The following is an 11,147-nucleotide window of genomic DNA, read 5'->3' on the forward strand; positions in this document are numbered from 1 at the left end:
ATTCAAATTCATATTTTGAATAACATCTAAGCATGTTTATGAAATGCATCACCAAGAAGCCATCTGTGCATTTTGTACTATACCATTTATATTTCATAAAACCAAGCAGCTGTTTTGCTGTGATTTTTCTGAGCCTTTAAAATTGGCTTTCAAGACCCAAAGCTATTGAGGTTATAGAACATAAACCACAAAGTGTCTATTTCTGTTTGCCTGGAAGGGTGATGATGAGAAAAAAAAAAAAAAACTTACAAGATGCATAGAGAAATTCTTAGTGCTGAGTTATGTCTTCACAATCTCAATTAAAATGAAAAGTAATTGCCAGGATTATTTTGACCCTCCAGCCTAATTGCCCAGAGTCTCTCCTTCCATTAGAAAGGGTCTGATACTAAAAGGTGGGAATGTAAACCTGAACTCACGATAAGAAAAGCAATCAGACAGTATGTTAAAAATAATTATTATGTCTAATTCCATCAGAGTGAAAAGCTTTGGTTAGTACTGAGCCTGTACTAGATGGGTAAATAATTGGAAGAAATGGCATTTTATCTGCTGTGTACTGCATTTCTAAGCACAGATGAGTTGCATTTACTAGAGGGCACTGATGTTTATGTTGAAGGCAGAAAGTAACACTAAGTCACAGTTCTTTATCTGAGACTTTGTTCACTGTTGCTGCCTGAACCAATATACCCATTTGGATTAAAATGGTAATAGATATCTCAGTATGGACAAGTATAACATGCACTTCAAGTTTAAACACTACATTCTGTGATTAGTTAAATTTCATCTAAATATGATACATTCCCCTTTATTATGGAAAAGAAATTCTAATATCTTTGTTGCTGTTGCTTCACAAGACACCATAGGGTTGCAGCTTTAATACATTAGATATAGGTAGGAAGGTTAGGAGGAATAAAGAGGAAATGTATGTTCCAGTAAAAAAATCACATAATCGCAGAATAATTCCAGTTGGAAGGGACCTGGGAAAGTCTCTAGCCCAACCTCTTGCTCAAAGCAGGATTAACATCGAAATTCAGATCAGGTTTCTCAGGGCTTTGTCTAGTCATGACTTCAAAGTCTCCAAGGATGTAGACACTATTATGTCTCTGTGCAGCCCCTTGCACGGTTTGTCCACCTTTAGAGGGCAGATGATCCTGCCTCAGCCATCTCCGTGGCCTCCCCTAAACTCCCTCCAGTTCACCAGTGTCTTTCTTGTACTAGGGGTCCCCGACCTGGCTGCAGTACTCTAGATGGCTTCTAATGAGTGGTTACTTTCAAACACTTTCTCCTTCATATGTCCGAAAAAGTCTTCTGAGAGTATTTGTTGCTAGAAACAAAGGAAGTCCAATTGACCTGTAGTTTTGAACTGTGGTTTCCCTGACCATCCTTTTTACCATTTTTGAAATCTGTTGAGATATAACTGTCTCCCATAGGATCTTACAACCAGTTTCTTAAATATAACAAAGCTTGTTCCCCTCAGCTCCAGGGTCCACACTGCTACTTGCCTTTCTCAGTCTTGTGAGCATCTATCTCCACCATTTCACGATCTCCACAGTCAAGGCTGCCATTCCTTGTCACATCCTCAGACAGATCTTGTTTATGAGACCTGTTTCCTGTTTCCTCAGCTAATTGCAAGCTGTTATCACAAATTCCCATGTATTTAGTTTAAAGCCCTCCTTATCAGGTTGCCAAGCTTGGTGGCAAAGATGTCTTTACCCACCTCCTCAGCTGGCTATGTAGCCAGTTGTTACCTTGCAGGATGTGTCCACTCTTGTCAAAACTTTTCCCCTCACCGGATGGGTCAAGGAGGGCCAACCAGGTCCTTCACTTCTGCCCCTAAAGCTCTGCAGTCATTCACGATTTATTCCACACCACCAATAGCAAGCTCATTGCTGCCCATGGTTGAATACGCAATACAGGGTGACAGCCCAAGGACCAGAGCAGAAAACGAAGGGGTATTTTCAGCCTTTAGTGTCCAAGCAAGCTGAGAGCACTACAAGCAGAGTGAAACATGGGTCTACTGATTGAACGGCAAAAAACTGCATTGACTAGAGCGAGGGAAAACTTCACCCCGGCTGTTTGTGCTTTTGGGCCTAGTCCCAGCTGGCCTTAACTCTGGCAGGTGTAGCCCGAGATTATGCCCTTTCCAAAAAGGCTGAGGCAGAGCCAGCACCACAGGAAATGGGCAACTTTCAGAGCTCCCCGGGGCAGAGCTCGGGGCACTGGACACCAGCACTTCCACCTCAGCCATATTTTGGCGAGGTAAATTACGAACCCTGAACTGAGCTAACACTCAGCTATTATTTTCAGAAGTACTTTGTCATTTAGTTAGTCTCATATGTTGTCTAGAACAGGAGCAATACCCAGAGGCTGTACAATATTATTTAAACCATCAGGTTTATTATCTGCTTGTTTTAATTAAGTGCTGCTACTTTTTCCTTAGAGGAAGAAAATTTTTAACATTAAATTGTTTAATTGAAAATAAATGGGCCTTTAAAAGATATATCATTTACTCAGACTTGATTTACCCTGCACAGAAGATTCCTATTCATGAACTATTAATATGACATAGCACAATCAGATATGTTTCATTTGTGTCCTACTTCAAATCTTTAGGTTTTCCCATCTGTCAAAAACGTTCAGGCTGCTGAATGATAAAGCCTTGTTGCTATGGCAATTAGTTCCATTACCTAGGTGACAGTGCTGGCATGATGTCACCACTGAAGTGATCTAACTCCTGAAATATTTTAGTGTCTGTTGCAGATGGACCACAGTAAAAAGACCATTTATCAATGACCCAAAATACACACAGGTGATGGGAAGAAAGGTACAGCTTGACCACCATCTGTACTACTTGGAGAAGTACAGATAGAGAGCAGGTTGTACAAGCAGACCATCTGCATTCAAAAATGGTACCAGACAATGACAAGGAAGCATAAACAAGCATAAAAAGCAAAATAAGAGAAACCCTGCAGCTTTCTTGTTTGGGCAACAGCTGGATGAACTGCACCACTCTGCTCCTGCCACGTTGCCCTCTCCTAATTTGCTTGAGTAACATGCAGACACATTCTGCAGATGCATGCACTTACATATTTTAAGACAGATTATTGATTTTTATCTAATCTTTAGTCACACTTTGAAATCCCAGGCAGGGGTCAAAGTTCGATTGTACCAGGAATCGTACAGGCAAACACAGTACTTGATAGCCTCCGCCCTCCCAGATCTTACAGACTTGCAGAGGTGTTCAGCTGATGGTGATGCAAGAAGAAGTTGCTGTCATTTTCTGGGTTATCTGCAATTTATGAAAGCTTTTCTCTTCTAGTCACACCAGTTCATAGAGCCCACAATGCCACTGAAGCCCCCAGGTAGCAAATTTGGCAGTGATTAAATGTACAAGTATGACAGCATCTGTTATGTTTGAGGATTTTTTTCTCCTCGCTTGGCTTTGCCTCAGATTTCTGGGCATGCTGAATAGAGCTGGTCCTAGTTGTGCAGTCAGCAACTGGATTGCAGCTCATTTGACCAGGAAATCTGTTTAAAACATGACAGGATTTTTCTTCTACTTCTTACTCCGATGAAACTCCATGTTTTGGAAACTAGCCAGGGAACCAGTAGTTACAGGAACACCCATAGTTGCATTAATACAGATGAAAGACTTCATTAATCTCTTAAGTGTTCAGACCAATCAACAAAATGTTATTTTTGCTGCTGCATACGCTAGGTCTCTTGTCCCCTGTGCCAGGCTAGTGCATAAGCAACTAAGCACAACTGAATAAAAAATTTTTGTCAAGTAACTGATGAGAATTTTCCTCCCTTTTTCCAATTAAGAATTGCTCCCAAAACAAATAAATTATTGGTTTACTCATTATTTAGAATTAGGAGGCTATGCTTACAGCCAGTCATCCTTGATCCATAAATCATTGACAAACTATTAATTATGCACACTGACTGCTTGCTGTCTTGGTTAGTCATATAAATCTTATGGCTCCTTGAACAGGTGAACGATAGTTCCCAAACATTGTAGTTTGTTGCTTTTATGTCACTTTGCCCACCCACCCCTCCCATCAGACTTTGCCAGGAACGCTACATTCTGCTTGCACATCAGCAACCTTTCTTTGTTCATCTTTTCTTTCCAAATATTCATTGATACAAGTCACATTCGAAGCAAACATCTGAACTTGCCTAGTTCGTAAAGAAGCTCATGCTCTGCTTAGTGCTCTCCACCTGAGCAGCTACCATTGCAAAGCTGAAAAAACCCATAGCAATAATGTCATTGTGGGGGAGAAAAAAAGAAAAGAGCTTCTCTGACGAAGATGCAGACTGACTTCACAGCTGTAGGGACTGTACTGCCCTTACTGCAAGTTGTTAACAAACCATCAGAGGAATTGTACATGTGGACACACTTCTGACAGGGTCAAAGGTCACATCAGTAATTTGTGTCTCACAGGGATTAAGATATCATATTGGTCTTCTGCTGGGACATTCAAGTAAATTACACACAGGTGACATGCCCTTTACTTGCTGGCCTGTGGACCTTGATTATCTCTGGAGAAGAACATTGTTTTCTACCAGAAGCTGCAGCAAGCATGTCTTTTACTAACCTGCCCATGCATTGTTTCCTGTAATTGATCCTGCATTGACACTCTGCTCTCTGAACAGTCATTTCTCTCATTTTCTACTCCTGTGTTCACTGACGATGAGCGCAGATGACAGTATCGAAAGCCCACGTCACTGTGGATCCACATCTGCAGTTTGGCAGCGTAATCCGAGAGGAGAGAGGTCACTTGCAACCCTCACCTTGTGCATCTGTTAAACTTACATAATTTGGCTAACTAACAGAACAGTGATTGCTATCTGCAGTTGATAAAAGGGGAGCCATCAAGCTCACTTAATATTTATGAATATTCACAGGACTCAGCTGGAGCCATAGCAAGTATAATAGAAGTTTACCTGATCTAGCGCTCAGTTGAGTATTTTCTTACCAACAGCCTCTGAGATATCTTACTCTCTTGCACTATAGGGACATTGGTGTTTACATGGGGAGTGGTGGAGTTCTCGTTCTTGACGCTCCAAGATGCGTGCACTGTATCTTCCACTTTATTCTGTGCAAAAAGCTCCATTTTCGACTCATGTAAGTCTTCACCAGATTGCATAGTGGCCAAGAGAATCAAATGCTCAAATTAGAGTTTTATAAAGTAGGTAGAGACAAAATTCTAGTTTATAGATGTCTTTCTTCACTTCCAAGGAGGCATCTTTGGCCTGGGTGTTCATGATGATACTCAGCTCCAACAGTGCAATCCCGAGACAGATGTAGAATGGCTGCATATACGGGAAATAAAATGACTGCCTCAGCAGGTGGAAAATCCAAATAACCCTTTTGCACTACACAGGAAAGTACACACAAACATCAAGTAGGAACTGCTAAGATAAGAAGAGGTGATGAGCTGCTACCAAGCCCACCTCATATTATAACCTTTGTCCCTATCACAGGGCTTGCTCCTAGTAGAGCTGGGCAGCCTTGTCTACCTTCTAAACCCAGCATCTAAACTTCAACAAGTTCATGTATGCTTTGTGAATGAGGACCTTCCAAAGAAAATGCTCAGACTTCCCCTAACAAATGACCTCAGCTACTCAAGGCAGAACCAACAGCAGCATGCTAAGAGGTGCAGCAGTTTAGTTTATGAACTGAAAATTACAGTATCCAGTCAAAACAGTAGGATAACATCTAAATAGGCAGGAAATAAGTCACTCGAGTGAGAACTGATCACTATGTCACCTATGAGGACTAAAAATAAATATTTTTAAAAATTGCAAGTGGTCAGGAACTCTGTGTCATATATCATACACCAGCTGTGAATGAGATACTCAACAAATGCTGATAATTGTATATATCAAACTATTGTTTGTATTTGAATGTATATTTCACATGTCACACATTCTAGTTTACAGAGAAAAACATTTAAAAGGCCACTAACTGTGTAGGACTATGTGCCAAATTAAATTCCTGCTATCCTTACACCTGGCCATGATGAGCTCATGAAAAACGACTGATAATACTGTCTAGCTCCTATCACAAGAAAGGCATTGAAATCACTGACTTGCTATAGAAGTTAACCTCAATTCATACAAAGAAGTAATATCCCATAAAGAACAGCTTGCACCAGAGGTACCTATGTTACAGAAAAAAGTATAACCTGTTTTGTACACAGTAGTTATTACATAATAGCCATTATATATCATCCACACAAAAAAAAAATCAACCTGAACATGCTAAAACTGCAATAAAGATATTGCCCTGTACTGGGGTAAAGGCAGTTCTAGACACAAAGCTTTAAAAACATTGCTGACTTGCTTTCAGTAATATTAAGATTCAGCAATCTTTTAACTTATACTGAGAGACATCCTAATTCAAGCTCTGCAGTCATATCACAGCTACAAGCGTATCAGAAGATACTGGTTATAATACAGGCTTTCTTTATCTATTTCAAACTTGTATTAATGTTGGAGGGAGACCACGGGAAATATGCTGGTATAAATTTCTTATGAACTGTTCCTGATTTTCAAAGATATCCAATTAACTCTTTCATTCCTCTTTTAAAGAGAACGTCTCAAAAACTGGCATAGTGCAAACATTCTGTCATCTAGTATCAGAGAGAAAATGTAAAATGCATGCAATACCAACAGAAATACCTTTAAACCCAGACTTCACGTTACCCTTGGTAACCAGCGAGACACACTGTCACATTGTAAGATCTTAGTGTTTAAGGGTCCATTAGAAAACTACAGTTCTGGCTACCTAGGACATACTCACATGTGCATAAACCTATTATAATAAAAAGTGCATTCTGCAAATAACACTTACATTTTCAACTAAAGTAGGCTTTTTTGGTGCTTTTTTTGTTGTTTGGTTGTATTTTTTTACTTAATTGAGGAAGAAATATTTTCCTTAGGTTAATAGTCCTACAGGTCAGTTTATAACAAGCACACAGAAACACACAGATGTCTTATTTAGGGTACAAACTGTTGTGCTAAATCTCACAAAAATCCCATTTTTCCCTGGGAAGGAAAGATGAAATATTTTAGCTGACAATTATCTGATTCGTAGGAAGTGGTCAGCTCCACAATTGCCATATTTTTTTTCTGCGCGCTTTGCGTTCTTGACAACTGAGCACTGCTGTCAACGGTGGCAGGCATGCCAGCCATTCGGGGTTTAGATTAGTGCTGCTTGCCCCAGAGGGAACTCAGAGATCCGGCTCATTCTCAGAGACTATATCTTTTTTGGATTTCGTTTACAAAAACAGATTGCTTCAGCAGGGCAGAAAAAACAGAATGGTCTGACACAGCAGAGGGGAAATGCTCTTTCCCTTCTCCTCCCTATGCTGCTGCCCTGAAAGTGATGTGCCAATAGAAGTAGGAGAACTTTTTAAGGGGAAGAAAGCGCTTGTTTTTTCCCTTAACCAAGCAGACAAACAACAGCCAGCTCTCCCTCCCTTTGCTTCCTCCTCTCCTTTTTCCACTGTAAACCTCCCGCATAGTACAAGTTGTTGTATACTACCTTGTGCTTCCCCACTGCCCAACAGTCACATTAATTATAAAAGGGTGAAAGAAAGACACTGCTTTTTCTTCTCTAACCATAATCTTCCACAAATCTCAACTATTCCAGCTACTAAGATGTGCCTTGGCTTTCATGCACTTCACTCAATACCATCTGTACACATCCAAGGACAAAAACATCCCTTTTGTTACTGACAAGTGGCCTTGTATAGCTCTCCAGTTGCTGAGGGCTACACAGGAGATTAGTTTTCTTGCTGAGGAATGTCCTATTGTGACAGCCACGTTATTCCTGTATTTTTAAAGTGTAGACACAAGCAAGAGGCAACGCAGAGATTACTAACTATGCCTAAATTTAATGAAATGTTGTTCAACGTTAAAAGGTATCTTTAGAAGTGAGCATTGCTGTACAGTACTCACAAGTATTCTCACTCAGATTATTTCACTTATACCACTTGCAAGACACTTTAATAATCCAAGACCCAACCTCAGCAACTTGTATTATTTTTAAAAAATATTTCTGGCAGTCTGGCTCACTTCTATCAGCACCTTTACACAGCACAAGTAGCCTAAGTGTCTTTAAGTATATCCACTGAATTTTGCACTTAATATACCATTTCCCTGAAATGTTGCCCAAGACCACCAAGAATGGCAGAAAGACAAGAGGGACTCAAGGTCACAGTTGATCTAGAAAGGCTCTTCAAGCAGTGGGTGTAGCTCTGCTTGTTCTCCACTTGCACAACACATGCAAGAAAAGGCACCTGCTTGACTTTCTCCTGGGAAAAAGGAGATCATACTGGTGCTATTACAAAAGGCAAAGGGAAAGACTGACCAATATTTGGTTTTGATCTTCAGGGTGATTAGGACTTGGATTTAGCTTACCAGTATTCATAAAGTCTGGTCTTGCTGTTAGCTGAAGGACTAACAGAAGGGTTTAATACTATGAAAGGAAACTTAGACCAGGAAGAAGCAGCTAGTGATGCCTGGAATATAAACATCATCAGGAAAAAACAAACAAACAAACAAAAACCACCAACACACTGAAATCACTACTCTATTATTTTACCATCATATTCACCCTCCTTTTGAGGAGTGGAAAATTAGCGGGCACAGCTTGTCAAAGGACAAAGAGTAAATAAGAGCATCGGTTGCGCTCCAAAATGAACAATCAAAATGCTTTAGCTCCCTTTCTTCATTCATTGCAATACCTTCAACTGACATTTCTGAGCACTCATTTTCCTCTCTTCTGTCTATCTCAGATACTTGTAAATAAAGCATGAGAGAATAAAAAAATTAAGCACATGTGAAAGAGAGGGTCTGGGTAGGTTTTGCTGGAATAACTGAACCTTGCTTATCCACTGATGCTTAAACATCAGAGCATTCAATAGCTTATCAACACGTTAAAAATACATTGACTGTAGCTCTTGCCTATGACTCTTTTGTTACAGTCTGGGTCCAAGATGTTTTTCCTTCTCCAGAAATACCCTGCTTAATCTGTCTGACTGATCTTTAAACACATACAAAGGAAAAAGGTCCACTAATGCAATTTCACTGTCATTGTTTCCAAAGCTATTGAACTGTAAACCCTGCATGTTAGGCAATTGATGTGTGAATACCTCACCTGCAATCTCTCTTTAAGTAAAATATTTCAGTAGGTAAATTTAGTTAAACTGTGTATAATTAGAACAAGAAAAAGCAACATACTTCATATACTTCACACCTGATATAATACTGATATATAGCAAACTCAATTTCTTTGCTGCATTGGGTCTTCACATACATGCAGTCATATTACAGTAGTATACATGTTGATAATATCATACATGGTCTATGCAAAAACTGAGTCTTTCCTCAAGTTATGCTGTTAATTACCTCTGCATTCATGAGATAGCCCAATACATGCAGAAAGCAAAGGCCAAGCCCTGAATCTGAAGTTTTATGCTTAATTGTGAAGTTCATGAGGATTACTGTTATATATATAACCTAGCTCAATTATGACTTTTGAATATCATCAGAATCATTCCTTTCTCATCATTTGTGATGTGTCATTACTTTTCTACTCCGCACAAGAAGTCATGAATTAACACAAATTTCTGAAATATACTCAGTACAAACTTTCAGGGAAATAAATGGTTTTTTCTTGTAATTTATTTTTATTTAGTTAGTCTACAAAATTCAGTATGTTTAATATTAAAGAGGAAGACGCATAAAATAGTTCACCACATTTGCAAGTGGTACAGTGGCAAATACGTAAAAAAATTTTACATCAGCGTTTTTTGATCCATTAGCTGATCATTAGTATTTACTTATAAAAAGGATCTGTGAATTATACTCTAGAATTAGTGACACAGATGACAAAATAGTAAAAAAATAGTTTTTGGAGAGCATAAAATTAAAGGAGAAAATGAGAATATAGAGTCTGAGTTAATTGCTACAAAAAAAAAAAAATCTTACTCACAGAGCATCTGGATCACTCAGTGATATAAGCTGCTTTAGTTCACTTGGTTACGTAAAGATTAGACAGTGTCCAGACCTGAGTAAATATTCTAGAATTTACAAATACATTAAATAAGCAAAAAGCGTCCTAAGAATGTAATTCTACAAGACATTGTCAATATTAAGAACGGAAGCTCCCAGTTGGTAGTCAGCACACCAAGTCTTTGGTTTCACACTACCTGGTAAAGAGATTTACCTCCTTCAACCCAAACTGTCTACAATGATGTACTGGTAACCTTCAGCTGAACCTTACCGTAGACACACTGTGCTCTCCAAACCATTTCTCAGCTTCCCTGAACTGATCAGATACGTAACAACACAGCAAAGACAATATATATGTATAATACAGGAAATAATAATAAATATTAAACATGTGCATATATATATATATATATAAAAACATAAAAACATGACACAGTAAAACCAGTCTGCAATGTCCCTGATGCCCAGGCCCATTCAATTAATCTCCTTTGCCAGATTTTCTTCTTTCTTTACCCTCTCACCCACATGTTCTGATGAATTTCCAACAAACTCTGAACTTTGATAAATTAGGCAAGTTGTCCTAAGATATTTTATCACCACGGTTCACTTCCACAGAAAGGAGATTATGGAAACCTCTGGAGAAGACATACAAATGAGTTATGTTTAGAACAGGAAGATGTGAAAAGAAAGGCCTAGAAATAGAGTAAATTGGCACTGGAAAAGCATGTATTTTACAGTAACATGTAAATATAATTTCTGGTATCATTCTGCAAATTATTTCAAGAAACGTGACTCTAAAATGAGGAGTTCAGAACTACCCTATCTCACTTACCCCAAAGCGCAGTGCTCAGTTTACAGGTGAAAATACAGGTTCTTGTGACCAATACTGGAATCTAAGTAGATTGGAAACTAAACACTGGAACTAAAACTAAAAAGACAGGGTGTGGGGTTCTTTTTCTTCCCCCCACCCCCCAGTACCTATTCTATCGACCAATAGTAAAGTCCTTCCCAATGACTTATTTTGGCTTTGTAACAAAACCAGACCAGTTTTCTGCTGATCAGCCACTGCTGGCAGAATGCGTTCTGTGACACCGCTCAATTCAGAGACAGCTTCGTCCCCAGCC

This window comes from Opisthocomus hoazin, chromosome 2, assembly GCF_030867145.1.
Source record: "Opisthocomus hoazin isolate bOpiHoa1 chromosome 2, bOpiHoa1.hap1, whole genome shotgun sequence".
Taxonomy (NCBI): domain Eukaryota; kingdom Metazoa; phylum Chordata; class Aves; order Opisthocomiformes; family Opisthocomidae; genus Opisthocomus; species Opisthocomus hoazin.